Below are 18,644 nucleotides of genomic sequence, written 5' to 3'. Positions count from 1 at the left end.
TGAGTTGACTCAATGCTCCCACATTCAAATAGCAATGGGTATGCTTAGTTCGGCTGAGTGGTATTTCTAATTGTTTGCCTAATCCATCACAAAGCTCAGAGCTGGAGAGATGTGAAGTCACGCCTGGGATCTTGGGTCAAAAATTGGCTCTCTTACACCTACACCTCATGTAGGGCAGAGGCAGCCTGCAAGGTATACAAGTTCACAGAAGGCAGCACACATCGAGAGGAGGGTGGAGAAAGCATACTGATACCTGCATTTATTATTCAGGGCATAACTGCAGGGTATGTGTAGGAAGGAACTGCAGATGCTGGTTTATGCCGAAGATAGACACAAAATGCTGGAGTAACTAACCAGGTCAAGCAGCATCTATGGAAAAAAAATAGGTGACATTTTGGGTCGGAAGAAGGGTTCGTTTGATCTGCTGAGTTACTCCAGTATTTTGCGTTTATCATAAGTACAGGGTAGTCTTGGTACAACTTTATAAAACATTGAAAGACACAACATGCTGGAGTAACTAAGTGGGTCATGCAGCATCCGTGGAGAACATGGATAGGTGATCTTTTAGGTCGGGATCCTTCTTCAGACTGATTGCAGGGGTGAGGGGGAGAGAAAGCTAGAAGGGTGGACGGACGGGCAGAGCAAAGCATGGCAGGGCGTAGGTGAGCACAGGTGAGCGTTATTTTTTTTGCTAGGCAGATGTATACAACATTGGCTATATCCTGCCAACACTGGTAGGGTATTCTGTGCACTTTTGGTCACCACACTATTGGAAGGATGTGATTGCACTGCAGTGGGTACAGAAGACTCATCCTGTCCCACCCAAACCGCCCCTTTCCCAGGAACTTTCCCCTGCAATCACAGGAGATGCAACACCCATCTCTATACCTCCTCCCTCGACTCCATCCAGGGCCCCAACAGTCCTTTCAGGTGAGGCAGAGGTTCACTTGCACCTCCTCCAGCCTCATCTACTATATCCATTGTTCTTGGTGTGGACTCCTATATATTGGTGAGGCCAAATGGGCGATCGTTCTGCTGAACACTAACGCTCAGTCCACCTTGGTCTATACAATTATCTGGTTGCCATACATTTTAACTTCCATTCCCATTTGGCATTTCTGTCCTCGGCCTCCTCCACTGCTAGAGTGAGGCCACGTGCAAGTTGGAAGAATAGCACCTCATATTTTGCTTGGGCAGCTTACAACCCAGCAGTATGAACATTTATTTATCAAATGCAATACCCCTGTATTCCATCTCTCTCCTCCTCTCCCACCCTAGTTGTCTTTACCAGTTCTACTGTTTGCATCCCTGTGTCCCTTCATTATCACCTCTTCCCTAGCCAACAATGGGCTATTATGGGGTCCACCCTTCCTTCGTCATCTGTTGCCGGCCTTGATTTGTTCTGGCCTTTTCCTACTTCCAGTTCCCCCCACTCTATATTCAGTCTGAAGAAGGGTTCCGACCCGAAACGTCATCTGTTCCTTTTTCCAGAAATGCTGCCTGATCTGCTGAGTTACTCCAGCACTTTGTGTCTATCTGTGGAATACACCAGCATCTGCAATTCATTGTTTCTACATTTTGAAGTATCTTTAATTAGACTTTATCGGACAATATCTTGCACTCAATTTTGTACCCTTTATCCTGTATCTGTACACGATGGACGGCTTGATTGTAATCACGTGTAGTTTTTTCTTTGACCTGATAGCACACCAACTCAAGCTATTCACTGTACCTCGGTACTCGTGACAATAATAAACTAAGCTAAATAAACTAAACTAAAGCCCCATGAAGTTTCATAGGAGTAATATCAAACACATTTTGGCACATGGGATGTATTAGTACAGATGGCCAAAAGCTTGCTTGTCGGTTATGTTTTAAGAAGCCTCTTCAGGGAGGAAGGTGAAGAGGTTCAGGGAGGAAATTCCACAGCTTACAGCCAAGGCAGCTAAAGCCACAACTGACAATGGAACAAGGAAAGTCAGGGACTCACTGGAGGCCGGGTTTGGAGAAGCACAGTTAACTTGGAAGGTAATGGGCCTGAAGGAGGTTGCAGAAAACAAAAAGGAGCAGGCCCTAGGAGGATTTAGAGCACGGACTCACTGCCAGGCCAAGATATGGAAGCTAACTCCAAGTGGAGAGAAATGTAGGGCTGACAGCAGCACTTCTTGTGTTATTTGGAGGAAATTAAAGTGGGAAGTGTAATATACAGTCTATGTATGTATGTATATATATTTTATAAATATACATTTATATAAACATATAATATATTATATATAATACACATAGATATAATAAATGGAGGAAGCTCAGTACACACACGCACACAGATATATATATATATATATATATGTATATATATGTACACCAATCAGCCAAAACATTATGACCTGATGAACCAAAACATTATGACCTGATGAACCAAAACATTATGACCTGATGAACCAAAACATTATGACCACCTGCCTAATATGCTGTTGGTCCTCCATGTGCAGCCCCATATGCAGCAGGGTGTGATGCATTGTGTATTGTGACACATTCTTCCCGTGACCACCATTAAAATTTTCTGTGACTTGTGCCACAGTAGACCTTTTGTCGGTTTGTACCAGACAGGATAGCCTTCGTTGCCCTTGTGCATTGATGAGCCTTGGGTGCCCGACACTCTGTCGCCGGTTTGTGGTTTGTCCCTCCTCGGACCATTGTCAGTAGGTATTCACCACTGCTGACTGGGAGCACCCCACAAGCCTTGCCGTTTCAGAGATGCTCTGACCCAGTCGTCTGGCCATAACAATTTGGCCCTTGTCAAAGTCGCTCAGGTTTTTACCCCTGCCCATTTCTCCTGCATCCAACACATCAACTTCAAGAACTGACTGTTCATTTGCTGCCTAATATATTCCACCCCTTGACAAGTGCCATTGTAACAAGATAATCAATGTTATTCACTTCACCTGTCAGTGATCGTAATATTTTGGCTGATCGGTGTATATATATTTGCAATATACATGTTTATTATATATTTATATATTTATTATGTTATATTATATCTTTATTATATTATTATATATTTTGTTTGCTCCAGGTAAGAATTTCATTTTTTTCTGTTTGAGACAATGTGACAATGAAAAATAGATCGCAGATTGCTGTCAGGCTTTTTATAACATTTTTACATCTTAGTTTCACCTGAAGGGTAATGATACAAAAAAAAAAAGATAACCCAGAAATAGACAGGAAAAAGCTTTTTTTATTATTATAGGATTGGAAGAATCAGATTGCATGCATCACAATCTTTAAATTGATTTATTTTCCCACAGTGCATACTTCTCTCATCCTCAATCTTTGTAAGATGATGTTGTGGTTCAGACACATGTTCTGGAGTAAAAGGGAAAGAAAGAGAAGCAAAGCATCTCATTATAGCAAAATGATCCATTACACAGGCAGACAACATTAATATCTAGTTTCCCTGACCCAACTTACCCACATTTTGGAAAAAAGATACATCCGTCGAGAATGAACTTGAATTTCATACAATCCAGATAAAATGGCTCAGGCCATATCCGTAATAGAGTTATTTTTATTTATTTATGCCAAGATTTATTTTAAGAGTTGGACTATTTTTAACCCAAAAATTGCTATGTGACCAGTGAGTAGATTAATGGGAAGACGCTCCATTGAAATATTTCCAGTCTACAGAAGGAAAATTGATCTATGAAGCTCTAAAGTAATATAGCAATTAAGTTCTATAATAAAAAAAAGCTCAGTGAATTGCTATGTCTATGGAGCTGCTCTTTGGCTGCCTTGTGACCTCTACTGGGCTAAAAATAATTTTCACTCAATTCTTCGCTCCTGCCCCCTCTGCCTCTCCTTATCTCCTTTTATTCCTCTCTTATTCATATTGCACACCACCCTGGCCACACATTCATTTCACCCCTGCCATCGGGAAGAAGATATAGGAGCCGGAAAACGATAACGTCCAGGTTCAGGAACAGCTTCTTCCTTACAGCCATCAGGTTATTACCTACTACAACCTCCAAATAAGCTCTGAACTACAAAGGCTGCGGGGCATTGGTTTTGTCTTATTGCACTGTGATTACTTGTTTGTTTTATGTGTTTGTGTATATGAATGTATGAAAGTATGAATTTTTGAATATATGAATATATATATGTGTGCGTGTGTGTGTGTGTGTGTGTGTGTGTGTGTGTGTGTGTGTGTGTGTGTGTGTGTGTGTGTGTGTGTGTGTGTGCGCGTGTGTGTTTGTGTATTTATGTGTGTGTGTGTTTGTACGCATATATATAAATATATATATATATATAAATATATGCGTGTGTCTGTGTATGGATACTGAACTCTTTTTCTTTACTATATTGTTCACAGAGTACTATGCTTAAATATTCTGTCCTGTTGTGCTGCTGTAAGTAAGGATCTCATTGTTCTGTTTGGGACATATGACAATGAAAAATTTTCATGACTCTTGACTCTACTCTCTGTCAGTGCTTTTCCATCTTTATCATTGCTAATTGTGTTGTGCACTAATTAACTGCTGTGTTTCCCACTTTACAACCGCGAGCTCAAGTACTGCACTGGTTATAAAACATTGTAAGTTGCATTATGAAAGGTACTAAAAACTGTAAGTGTGTCTTTCCTTGTTCTTCCAGCTCCTTTCTTCTCTAATTCCTCTCCTTTTCCCAGTTTGCTCCTCATCTGAACTTCTCCCTCTTCTTCAACCTATGAGTAAGCTCAACTTCTATCCCAAGACTTGTCTAATAAAACTGTGGCCTTCCATGTGTCTTTACTGTTAGAAGTTGACCCGGTTCCCTTGATGCTTTCACCGTATCTCATTGTAGCAGCAGCAAATTGAGCTCAACCATGTTAGGTGAATGAGAGAGGTATCAGCCACACTCCACTGCACATGAGAAATCTATGGATGTTGGCAATGCCTGGAACTTCAACCAAATATCAACCAACCAGCATTTAAAAGACGCTTGGACAAGTACATGGATAGGAGAGGTTTAGAGGGATATGGGCCAAAGGCATGCAAATGCGACTAGCTTAGATAAGACACTGTGGATGAGTTGTGCTGCAGGGCCTGTTTCCTTGCTGTATAACTCAATCTCCCCCCAACATTGCATCTATACCAGTCCTTGGGATGTTTAAATAAGAGGTTCTTGTACTCAGTTTCAGCACAGTACAAACAGCTCATATGCTTTGTGAAACAGTTTAGACTTGACTTTACTTTAGAGATACAAAAGGGCAACAGGCCCTTCGGCCCACTGAGTCCATGCCAACCAGGGATCACCCCATACACTAGCACTACCCTACACACTTAAAGACAACTTACAATTTACAGAAGGTAATTAACCTAGAAACCTGCACGTCTTTGGCGTGTAGGAGGAAACCGGAGCACCCAGGGAAAACCCATGTGGTTACAGGAAGAACGTGCAAACTCCGTACAGACAGCATCCGTAGTCAGGATTGAACCTGAAACGAATCTCTGGTGCTGAAAGGCAGCAACTTTACCGCTGCGCCACTGTGCAGCACCTTTAATTGTTAGGCCACAATTATGGAATACCATTTCCTTTCAACACATCTGTAGTGCGGACATTCTTCCTCCTGCTTTGAAGTAGGACTTTTATACCCACCTGAGAGGATAAATAAGGCTGATGAACCTCACACCCAATAAACACTGCCAACAATACTTTGCTCTCTCAATCCTGCCGACCAGAATTTATATCAGTCTCGAGAAGAAGATGCAAACCCACTGATCCGCTGCCAACTGAGTCAGAGCTGACTCTGTAAACTAAAGATAGACACAAAATGCTGGAGTAACTCAACGGGACGGGCAGCATCTCTGGATAGAAGGAATGGGTGACGCTTTAGGTCGAGACCCTTCTTCAGACTCAAAACTTCAGACTATAAACTAAATGTTGTCTTTACTTTGAGGAAGTAGACTACCTAACATCGCCGTGCCTTAAGAAATCAATTTTCAAGAGCTATTGGCAACACTAAAGCCTCGGGAAAGAATAAATGTTCTTGTAAGAAGACTGATGCTTGCCAGTGCAAACCTCAGTGAGAATAATTAGTAGTCCCCTTGCTGCATGGTTGTGATTGGTTTATACTACAGGTGATGATTAATTTCATACAAGTGTCACATTCTTTTTCCCAGCCAGGTAAGAATTGATGGGATTCAGTTAAGATGATCCATCACCCGAGGCAGGTAGCATTGTATCGGAATATTCCAGAATTACTCCCCATCACACCTCCTGCAGGATGATCACTAATGACTCCTGTTCACCATGTAATACCAGAAATCAATGCTCCGTTTTCAAGGTCAACTGCTGGTGGAAAATTCCTCAGGATCAAATGGATATATAGTGCATAACACAAAGTGTTGTAGGAACTCAACAGGTCAAACTACCTCTATGACGGATATGGGCAGAGGATGTTTTGGATCGGGACCCTACATCAGACTGGATGCATTAGGGGGGAGAAAGGCTTTAGAATTTAGATTTTAGAGATCCAGCGTGGAAACAGGGACTTCAGTTGAGTCTGCACTGACCAGCGATCACCCCGTACACTGGCACTATCCCACACACTAGAGATCATTTACAATTTTACCGAAGCCAATTGACCTACAAACCCATATGTCTTTGGAATGTGGGTGGAAACTGGAGTACCCGGAGAAAACCCACATGGCCATAGGGAGAACGTACAAACTCCACACAGACAGCACCTGTAGTCAGGATCAAACCCGGGTCTCTGGCATTGTAAGACAGCATCTCTACCGCTGCGCCACTGTGCTGCTGGAAGAGATGTGCGGGTGGGACAAACCTGGCAAGTGATAGGTGGGTACAGGTGAAGGGGGTATGATCGGCAGATGGGAGAAACAATCCAAGTTTGTCCAACCCCTCCTACTTGTCCACAAGGATATAGTGTGCTGAAGGGCCTACTTTTATGACATACAGTTCCGTGACTCTATGACTCTACTTCATTTGTGTCACTTATCTGTCGCTCCTTAATTTTCCTGATTATCCCTCTGCCCCATTTTCCTGTTCCTGCTTTGCCTTGTCAGCATCCAAGCTGTATGAAATTGCCCTTCCTACATAATTATCCACTCAGACACTTGCTGGTAAATACAGCAGGTAATAATTGGGGTGGCATGTTGCACAATGGCATAGTTGATGCTTACAGTGCCAGAGACCCGGGTTCAATCGTGACTACGGGTGCTGTCCATATGGAGTTTATACATTCTCCCCGTGATCATGTGGGTTTTTTCCAGGAACTCCGCTTTCCACACACAGTCCAAAGCCGTACAGGTTTGTAGGTTAATTGGCTTCGGTAGAAATTATAAATTGTTCCTCTTTCTTAGGATAGAATTAGTGTACAGGATGTTCGCTGGTTGGCGCAGACTCGGTGGGCCGAAGGACCTGTTTCTGCCCTATATCACTAAACTCTAAACTCTAATTGTAAAGTTGTTAATCAACCTACCATGGATAACACATTAAGTTTAGTTTAGTTTATTATTATTATCAGCACGTGCATCAAGGTGCAGTGAAAAGCTTTAAGGGCCTGTCCCACTTTAGGTGATTTTAAGGCGACTGTCAAAGTCGTAGCAGATCGCCGAACTTTTCTTTTACCCGACGACAATGACCATGACAATGCCGAGTCAGGTCGAGATTACAGCGTCTTCGGAAACATCGCAAAATTCCCACGCTGTCAATGGTTCTCCGGCGTCCTAATTTTCGCTGAAATCACTGACAAGTCGGTAAGTACTTGAGAGTTTTGAACTATAATATCTTGTATGGGTTACTTAAAAACCAAGCATCACTGTAACAAGGCATAAACTGGATTTACTTCCAGTTTACTAATAGCTGTATTACAAAAAATAAATTTTAAAAGTGGTTAAGTGGATTTTTGTGAAAAGTGTGTGGGTATTCTTTGAAAATGTACAGGAGATGCATATCTGGTTTCTGGGTTGCATATCTGGGTTGGGAGCCTATTTTAAATGTAATGGCTGATGGCCATAAACATCGCAAAATTCCCACGCTTACCTGACCGTCAAACTGTCGCCTCCAATCTACCTGTCAAATGTCCTGACGGTAAATAAATTGGTTAAACACAAGCATTTTATGGTATTTTGAAATGACTTGACTTATTTTAATATAATGTGCTTCTAAATGCATCTAAGAGAACCTAGCAAACCTGGGGACAGCAGGCGACAGCGCCCGCAATAAGCTACGATACCTGGCGACAAGCCAGCTGTCGCCGAGGAATTTCACTCCGGATGATTTCTCAGCGACACGCTGAGATCCACTACGATTCTTGGAAGACTCCTCACGATCATACCCGCGACACCCGGCGAACCGTCGGCGACAGCCTAGTCGCCGGCAATCGCCTTAAAATCGCCTAAAGTGGGACAGGCCCTTTAGTTTATGTGCTATCCCTCGAAAGAAAAGTTAATACATGAATAAATTAAACTGTCCATAGTGCACAGGTAAAGGATAAATGGAACAATATTTTGTTCAAAATATAGCATTGAAGGATTGTAATGCTACAATGGATTCAATTTACATTTTGTTTATTATAATGTGTACCGAGTTACAGTGAATAGCTTTTTGTTACGTGCTAACCAGTCAGCAAAAGACTACATGATGACACTCAAGTCGTCTACATGGTACATGGTAATGGTACATGATACATGGTAATGGGAACAACGTTTAGTTCAAGATAAAGTCCAGTGAAGTCCGATTAAAGATAGTACGAGTGTCTTCAATGAGGTAGATGGTAGCTAAGAACCACTCTCTAGTTGATGGTAGGATGTTCAGTTGCCTGATGACAGCTGGGAAGAAACTGTCTCTGAATCTGGAGGTGCATGTTTTCACACCTGTATCTCTTGCGTGATGGAAGAGGAGAGAATATAATTCAATGAACCAAAATATTAAGATCATAAATAGGGTAAAGAGGAAGGATTTATTCCCCCCCCCCCCCACCCCCCAGCCTTGATGTCATATACCAGGGAACGTTGATTTAATGGGATATGGGGACAAATATTTTCACACTGTGGGGTTTAGGGGTCTGAAACTTACTGCCTGAAAAGATGATTGAGACAGAAATCCCCACCACATTTAACCTGCATTTGGACTTGTTCTTGAAGAGGTGTGACCTTCAGGGCTATGGATCAAATGGTGGCGGGTGGGATTAAGTTGGGTTGATCTTTCACAGCTGGAAAGGAGCCGATGTGTTGCACAGGATCCTGTTTAGTCGTATATTTTGTATGAACCTCTGATTCCTATTTGTTTCCTTTCAAAGGACAAAGAGCAATAATTCCCAAGCAATAACAGAGGTTTTTCAGCAAAATAGGTGAACCGTAAACAATAAGACAGGTGTCCAGGGGAAAATAAATATCCATAATATATCAAAGAGTAAGTTACCCCAATTCCTATGTGTTTTACTGTTCCTTTTGAAATTCAAGCTTCTACTTGCTTCAGGCAACACCGATTAATCACTATTTTGTATTAGCTAGTTAGTTTTTTTTCTCTCAATAGCACTTAGAGATTAAATGAAGCACCCAATTTACTCAACAAAATTAAATCAGATTAAGAAGCAGAACATTTGCCAGTCTCAGTACTCTGACATTTTCGACTTTCTTGCCTTTAACTGTGAAATAGTATCGGGAACATTACATTCTCCACCCAAAGAAACTTTGATGGTGAAACAAAATGGTCTGAAGTCAATTTGTTGACTTCAAAATGGGCCTGAAGTGAATCCACTCCGGTCAATTGTGATAATGTTTCATCTTAATTCAACATTTATGACATCTATAAGGCTGTTATCTATGCTACAGGGCACCACAGTGGTGCAGCGGGTAGAACTGATGCCTCGCAGTGCCAGAGACCCAGGTTCGATCCTGACCTCGGGTGCTGTCTCGTGGAGTTTGCATGTTCTCCCTGTGACCGCTTGAGTTTTCTCTGGGCGCTCCAGTTTCCTCCCACATCCCAAGGACGTACGGGTTTGTAGGTTAATTGGTCCTCTGTAAATTGTCGCTAGTGTACAGGGAGTGGGAGAAAATGGGAATAACATAGAATTAGTGTGAATAGATGATCGATGGTTGGCAAGGACTCGGTGGTCAAAGGAGCTGTTTCCACGCTGTGTAACTCTGTGACTCTATGTTGTTGGGATCTGGTAACCACTTTGGGAAAGGGTGTTGGAAGGAGGGAAGGAATTAAAGAAGTAAGAGTTGAGATGGGCCACATGAACCTTCCCCATCATTTACAATGACCATGGGTAATCTGATCATTGGTCTCAACGCCTCTTTGTTGCTCAGTTCTGGTAAATACTGATCCGTTTGTAGACCAGAAATCTGATTCAACCTCTAGAGCTTGCTGGGTTCAAAATATTATTGACCCTGTGAGAGAAGAAATTCACCTCTGCATCATCAGGTTAATCCCTTAGTTTTGAAATACGGCGCGCAAACAGGCCCTTCAGCGCACTGAGTCTGCACCGATCAATGATCCCCACCCAGTACACTCGTTCTATCCTATACACTAGAGACAATTCACAGAAGCCAATTAACCTACAAACCTGCACGTCTTTGGAATGTGGGAGGAAACCGGAGCACCCGGGGAAAACCCATACGGTCACGGGGAGAACGTACAAAATCCTTAACAGACAGCACCTGTAGTCAGGATCGAACCTGGGTTTCTGGTGGTGAAAGACAGCAACTCTACCACTACCATGCCGCTGTACCAAGCTGTGCCACAAAACTCTTTAATCTGGACAGGACAGAGCATTGCTGTGGTTCAACATATAAACAGGCAAAACCAACTTTTGTTTGTGTTTGTTCACAGTCCTCTTCTTGGGCAGTTCCCCAGCTCTAAGAAAGACTTGATTCTATTCTGGTTCTGTGGCTTCAAGGTGGCTGATGCGGTCAATGAGGGGCCACAAAAATCAAGAACCGCTGGTGGTTCTGTCACCACTGTAGTAGGAACCTTTGAGCTTAGGTTGGTCAAATCAACCACTCCTCACCACTCTGCGATGCATCATATCACTGTACAATAGATGTCTTACGCAAGAACTGCACAAGTTACTATAATTGCATATATCTCCTTTCTTGAAGATGGTCACAATGATGGCACCTCTGGGTTATCTGGGCATGTTCTCTCCCTGGAGATGTGGAAATGCTGCAGTGAATGTGAGATTGTAGCTCCTTGCAGCCAAGCTTGAGAACATCAGTAGGGATACTGTCAGCGATTGGCACGGCACTCCATCCACTGTCAACCACTCCGAATATTTCAGGATCTCTCGGTCCTTCCAACCTGCCCATATGTCACCCCACATTCTCTCTATCTCTCTGCATGCTTGCCAAGAAGCATTATGCAGCAGAATGCTTTCTCCGTCTGAAACACACGCTTCACTGCTTTCCATCCACTTTCTCTTCTGTTCCCCTCAGGCTCTCGGAACCTATATTCACTGTCAGCTAAGCATAACATCTTGTCTCTCCTCATCCTCTCTCCTCCACATCTCTCCTCCTCTGGCCTGTGCAATGAATTCTGACTCTATTATTACAAGTTACAGTGACTGGAGACAGCCACGTTACATTGTTAACGTACTGAAAAGAAAATCACTCCAGCAGCAATAGGAGGTCAAGGAGCCACATTGATTTAATTCTGAGCTTGAGAATTACTTTTCAAGTTCTTTCGATTCATTAAACTAATAATGAAAAAAAATATATAAGCAGCTTGGAATGTTTCCAACATCTCCACTGGTTCATCTGCTCACCACGATTTAAATGTTGTAACAATATGTGGAGATCCATTTGCAGAGTGCCGTCTATTGATCGCTGTGGACCATAAGACCATAAGTCCACTGATTGATTGCTGTAGACCATGTCCACAAGACGTAGGAGCAGAATTAGGCCATTCAGCCCATCGAGTCTGCTCTGCTCTTTGATCATGGCTGATCTATTTTTCCCTTTCCACCCCATTCTCCTGTCATTCTTCTGCAACCGGAGCTTCCGAGGAGCAGTGCGCCATTGCCATTCCCCGGCAGCAGACCGGCTCACCCGCCGCAGAGCCGGGGAGCCACCTGGAGTGGGATCCTCATCCGTGGCTCGTCTCCTGCTCACCCCCGAGGACCGGGAATCAGAGAGGAAGGTGGAGGCAGCCTGCGACGGCAGCAGACGCTGGTCAATGGGCCGGTACGAAGAACCGGGGTTCTTACCTTCTGCGCCGTCAAGGTCGGCCGTGGAAGGCGGCACCGGGCCGGTGAGGAGAGGGACGATGGTTCACCGGATGATCCAGATGGATCACCGGATAAGGCCAGCTACAGCTGGGACTTTGAAAATGGTGCCGAAACTTGGCAGCTCTTGCATATAGACTCAGTGGGATTTTGTATGCATTCTGTACTTAATCAGGGATTGGATTTATGTATGGCAATAATCTTGTATGATCTGTATGCAAAAAAAGATTTTCACTGCACCTTGGTATACTTGATAATAAAGAACCAATGAATTAACCTTCAACACTGCATTGTAACTTGAAGTTGAAACGTCAAAATCTATGCCTAATCTTTTGGCTTTCCCTTGCTCTGTGCGAAGCAGGCCTCTGTAATGTACTCCTAATTCATAACCCTCTTGATTCTCAAGCTCTGCCTCTTCACTGAATCTTATCTCCGGAGGTCCTTGCCTACGTCTCCTGGCCTCTCTCCCTCATTTTGCCGTAAGTCTGTTTTTTTCTCCATGTTTTCTCCTTCTGTTTGGTAACGTATCGTTCTGTGTAAGAACGTGCATAGAGTTTGCTTTTAATACTTTAAAAACAGCATTGAAATGTAAGCAATTAAACAGGGAGTGGAATGATGCCAACTGATCTCGGAACGGAGTGTGAAAGAGTAAAACTGTTCCTTAGTCCTTTTATGGTCATCAATCTTCAACCCTTAATGAGGACTCTTAGTCAAGCACTTTTAATTATATCAAGCAGCTTTCACTGAATAAAGAATGTTGAACGCTTAACAGAAAATGAGAAATGCCAGTTAAGTAAACTTTTAAAATATTTTAAAAATTGGGGAATGAGATAGATTTATACTTGTACAGCACCTTCAGAAACAGTGTACAGGTAATTAAGTACTTCTGAAGTGGAGGATTGTTCTAATGTCAATTTATTTAAAGAACAATTAGATACATGAGCAGATAATTTGTTTAAACAGAACAGAATGGAGATGTTTAGGAAGCAATTGTATCAGGTATCTGAACGAAATGCTGACATTAGCAAAGCTGAGGGAAAGTGATTTAAACATTTTGCATGATCTGAAAAGCAAAATGCATTCTGGAGCAATTTCAATGATAAAGAAGGTTTCTGACCTGAAACATCACCTACTCCTTTGCTCCAGAGACGCTGCCTGACCCGCTGAGTTACTCCAGGATTTTGTGTCTATGTCCAACAATGTAAGTGTGGTGACAGAGATGTAGAAACAAAGAACTGCAGATGCCGGTTCATGCACAAAAGGACACAAAGTGCTGGAGTGACTCAGCAGGTCAGGCAGCATCTCTGGAGGACATGGATAAACAAGGTTTTGGGTTAAGACCCTTCTTCAGGTAGGGGATGAGAGGGGTGGGATAGAGGCTGGTAGGTGGTAAATGGAACTAGATGGAGAGGGAATTATAGGATATTTGAAAGCCTGGAGAAGGGTCTCAACCCGAAACATCACCTATCCTTCTTCTCCAGCGATACTGCCTGACCCGTTGAGTTATTCCAGCACTTTGTGTTCTTTTGGTTGCAGAGATGTTTGGATGGAAGTGGAAAAACAGAATGCTGGAAGAACTCAGCAGGTTGAGAGAAGAAGCAAAATGTGTAAGTTAACTTTTCAGGTTGAAACCCTGCATCAGGACTGAGAGGGAAGAGGAAAAAATGCTAGTTTATAGCAGTATGGGATGGGGGATAGTTGGTGGTGGCAGTGATGGTGAGATTGAGACTTCTAGATGGTAGGTGGAATTAGATGGCGAGAGGATAATGGGCTGATGGAACCATATGGAGAATGGGAGGGGTTGGATAGAGGCTGGTAAATGGAAGCAGATGGAGAGGGAATGACAGGATATTTGAAAGTGACACTTGGAGTGTGTATGGAGTTTTCTGGGGTAAGCGATAGATGGGATAATGGATCAGGTGGTGCCTGGTAAATCCACAAATTGAAATTATGAACTGCAATGGTTGCTGGGTGTAAATCAGACATCTAAAATTGAGCCCACTCTTGAAGTGAGAACAATGAATTGCATCTATGTAACGCCCTCAATGCAGGCAAATATCCCAAGTCACTTTGCAGGAGCAAAGAGGTACATGTTACAGGGAGGAGAAGCAGAGAGATGGAAAGATGTACGGAGAAAATCGCGGAATTTAACATCAAGAGAATTGAAGGATTGATCACCAAAGTAGAAGCAATGAAAATCTGGGATTAGAAAGAGATCAGAACTGGGGATGGGCAAAGGACGTGGAAGGTAGTAGGTCTGGAGGAGATTAATTAGGTGGATCCCAATTGTACAAGTGCAAGGTGAAGTATAATTGCTTGAAGCGTGACTATGATTGTAAGAGAATCTAAATTTACCACAAGAAACAAGATATATTGCATGCCATTTAATCGGACAGGATTTCATGCTTAGCTGGTTATAGTCCTGTTATGCTTTTTTTATGGCAGATGCTATCCAGATGGTCAGACTTTTCTTGTATTCCTGCATTACGCATCAATTGAGAGGATTGGTGATGTGAATTGTGGTGGGATTGGCAGGATAAGTATGGGGTGTGCGTGATGGTTCAGGAATTATATTTCCTATCCAAGTGCACAGACACAGTCCATAATGGCACAGTAGATAATGCTGTAGTCTCACTACTCCAGGGACCCAGGTTGATCTGAATCTTTAGCATTGTCTGTGCTGAGTTTGCAAGGCACTCCCTGTGACTGCTGTCTTTCTCCTGGGTGCTCCTGTTTCCTCCCACGTTCTATATGTGTGTTGAAAAGTTCATCAATCGCTGTAATTTATGCGTTTGTGTCAGAAATTGACAAGGAGTCTGGGGGAGATGTTTAGTTTAGTTCAGTTTAGAGATACAGCACATAAACAGGCCTTCCGCCCAGCTGGTCCCACTATCCAGTGATCACCCCATACACTAGCACTACACTTCACACTAGGGACAATGTACAATCTTTACCGAAGCCAATTAAACTACTAAAGCTGTATGTCTTTGGAGTGTGGGAGGAAACCAGAGCACCCAGGAAAAACGTGCATGGGCACGAGGAGAATGTACAAATTCCGTACAGACAGCAGGATCAATCCAGGGTCACTGGTGCTGTAAGGCAGCAACTCTACCACTGCACTACCGTGCCACCTACAAGAGAAGAAAAATAAGTGTGGAAAGGAGACTGTTGGGAATGCTTTGAGATCCAGCATTGACTTGATGGACCAAATGGCCTCCTTGCCTGACATGAGTAAATTATCAGACTCATGGGTGACTTTTCGTGTTGGAACCCTTCTTCAGACCTCTGAAGACTTCAGGGTGTGAAGAAGGATTCCCACCCGAAACGTCATCCACCATTTTCCTCCCGAGATGCTGCCTGACCCGTTGAGTTACTCTAGCACTTTGTGTCTATCATAGAGTCATACTGCATTGAAACAGGCCCTTCAGCCCAACTTGCCAACACTGACCAACATGCCCCATCTACAATAGTCTGCCCTGTTTGCATTTGTCCCATATCCCTCTAAACCCATCCTATTCGTGTACCTGTCTAAATGTTTCTTAAATGGGGTCAGGGGTTTGGAAGTTGCTGTCCAAGGAGTTCTAGTGAGTTGCTGGAGATGATACAAACTGGTGTGTTTTGCTGGTAGAGCGAGCGAATGGCTGTGGAAGAAATTCCTATCAATCAAGTGGGTTGCTGTGTCTTGTCTGCTGTCGAGCTTCTTGAGCGTTGTTGAAGCTGCACTAATGCAGGCAAGTGGGAAGCATTAACTCATGATATGAAATATGACAAGCAATTAAAAGCTTTCATCAGCCTATTTGCTAATGGGTGAATGCATCGCACTTCCCGGGAGCTAGATGAGGAGATCCAGGACTTGTCCCTGGATCTCAGGGCAATGACAGGTCTTGGTCAGAGTTGCTGGACCTTTTACCATTTTCAACACCTTTGGGCTCTGAAGAGTATCGGTGTCTGTTTCCTGATGAGGACAAGTCATGGGTCAACAGAGACCACTAATCTGCCAACAGTCACTTGTGCACTTCACTCTCTTGCGGGGTGTCAAAGACACGGCTCAAAATAAATTAACATCTTCCGGAGAAGAGAGGGGGAAATATTCAAGGGCAGCGAAGAAACAATCAACAGGAGAACCATGATCTCTTGTCTACTCCTCACGATCCTGTTGCTCTGTTTATTCAGCAAGAATGTCCATTCAGATAAATGGCTTCATTTATTTTACTCTCAATGAGAGGGTCATTAAACAACCTGATATGCAGTTTAATGAGATATATTGTGACTCCTCTGACATCCAAAAACAGTACCGTAGGCTGTTCCCAGCAGCACCAGTCACTTTGACACTCCCTCGGAACCCGTGAGCAAGTTTAAATGTCACTTCATTTTAGCTTTTATTTCTTTATTCTCTGCAGCCATTTCTGTAGCTTCAGCTGATACAGCTGGATCAGATTGTATCCACGAATCAGTTTACATTTAAAATTACCCCATTTATCTTCGGATTCAAAGACCATCAATCTCTGGCTCCTTCCCAGGCATGGATTAAATCCCCATAAAGCATGCTGTACTAATGGCACTGTGGTTAATTAGGGATTTATTTGTTGTTATGAGCTCTTATTCTGTCCATGTCCAGTGTGTGCCCAATGTTAGTTCAAACCGCACAGAGGGAGATGGATAAAATAAGTTTATTTTACAATTACATTGACGGGAAATATGAAACGATCGATGATTATAGATGTTTTTGGGTGATTCTGACTTCTTTCACATTTTATTTAGTTTAGTTTAGTTTAGTTCAGTTTATTACCACATGTAACAATATACAGTGAAAATATTTTTGTTGTTGTGAGCTATCCAGTCAGTGGAAAGACTAGACATGTCAAGTCATCCACAGTGCACAGATACAGGATAAAGGGAATAATGTTTAGTGCAAGATAAAGTCCATTTGAGAGTCGCTGGAAAGGCCAGCATTTATTGCCCATCCCTATTTGGTCTTGAGAAGGTGGGGATGACCTGTCTTTTGCTAAGTGTTTTGTTTAGTTTGTTTTGGTTTCGGGATACAGCGCAGAAACAGGCCCTTTGGCCCACTGAGTCCGTGCTGTTCATTGATCACCCCGTACGCTAACACTATCCTACACACACTAGGGACTATTTACTATTAAAGCCAATTAGCCAACAAACCTGTATGTCTTTGGAGTGTGGGAGGAAACTGGAGCACCCGGAGAAAACCCACAGGTACATACAATCTCCTTACAGCTACCACCCAGAGTCAGGATTGAACCCTGGTCTCTGGCGCTGTAAGGCAGCAACTCCACATGTGGCGACAGGTTTGGTTCACTGCTGCGAGCAGAAGATAAAACTGTTCGATGAAGTTTCTGTAACTTTGTCGGCACCAGAAACATGGTGACTTTTGTGTACTGCCTGGGTGAGGTCAGCTGTATGAGGTTACCGGGTTGTGTGCAAAAATAAAGCATTTCACTGTCCCTGGGTACATGTGACAATAAAGTATCATAAAATTATTGAATTGAATTTATCGTTGCACCACTGGGTCGCCCTAAAGTATTTCCAGCGTTGAGTTCCTCGTGTCAATGAACAGGCATTTTAAATGCTGCACATAATTCAATCAGTGACCGGTCATTCTCAGCATCTGCAGCTAATCACGTGGAGGTTCACCGGTCATGGAGACATCAGCCTGGCCCAGCCGACCAGGTTCACCGGCTCCTGTTGGCAGCAGCATTGTTGGTAACAGGGCTGCGTGCACCACACTGATGCAGCAGCCTGCCTGAGCTGCCACAGCTGTTCAAAGTGAGTTATTGTCATTGGCACAGCCTGAGCTCACCGAGCCTGCTCTTCAAACAGAACACAAACACCACACCCAAAGGATACACAAACACACGGCAGGCACAGCAGCTGCACAGTTACACACTGAGCACGCATGGACCACACAACCACATACCACTGGTACACACACACATGCGCACAAATGCACACACACATATACCACAGACAGGTATAATCGCACAAACACAGTGCACAGGTACACACACCCATATACACAGACAGATATAGACACACAACCACACTGCATGGGTATATATACAGAGCACACTCACACATACACAAAATAGATATAGTCGCAACTACAAAGCACAGATGTACAGACACAACCACAACCACAACGCATGTACACACACATATTCGAGCAAACACACGCACACAAAAACATACACCACTGACTGACCTTTTCACACACACTGCGTATTAGTGGCATATACAACACACACTCCTCCCAACACAACATAACTCATACTACACACACACATCACATATTACAGAGACACGGACATGCAATGCACATATACACACCACAGTCTGCAGTCATACATTATGCCTAACACTGTATACAACTGACTCACACATCACAGATGCACAC

Source organism: Rhinoraja longicauda, chromosome 6, assembly GCF_053455715.1.
Source record: "Rhinoraja longicauda isolate Sanriku21f chromosome 6, sRhiLon1.1, whole genome shotgun sequence".
In the NCBI taxonomy this organism is placed as follows: Eukaryota; Metazoa; Chordata; class Chondrichthyes; order Rajiformes; family Arhynchobatidae; genus Rhinoraja; species Rhinoraja longicauda.
Note: the sequence above shows the minus strand (reverse complement) of the source record.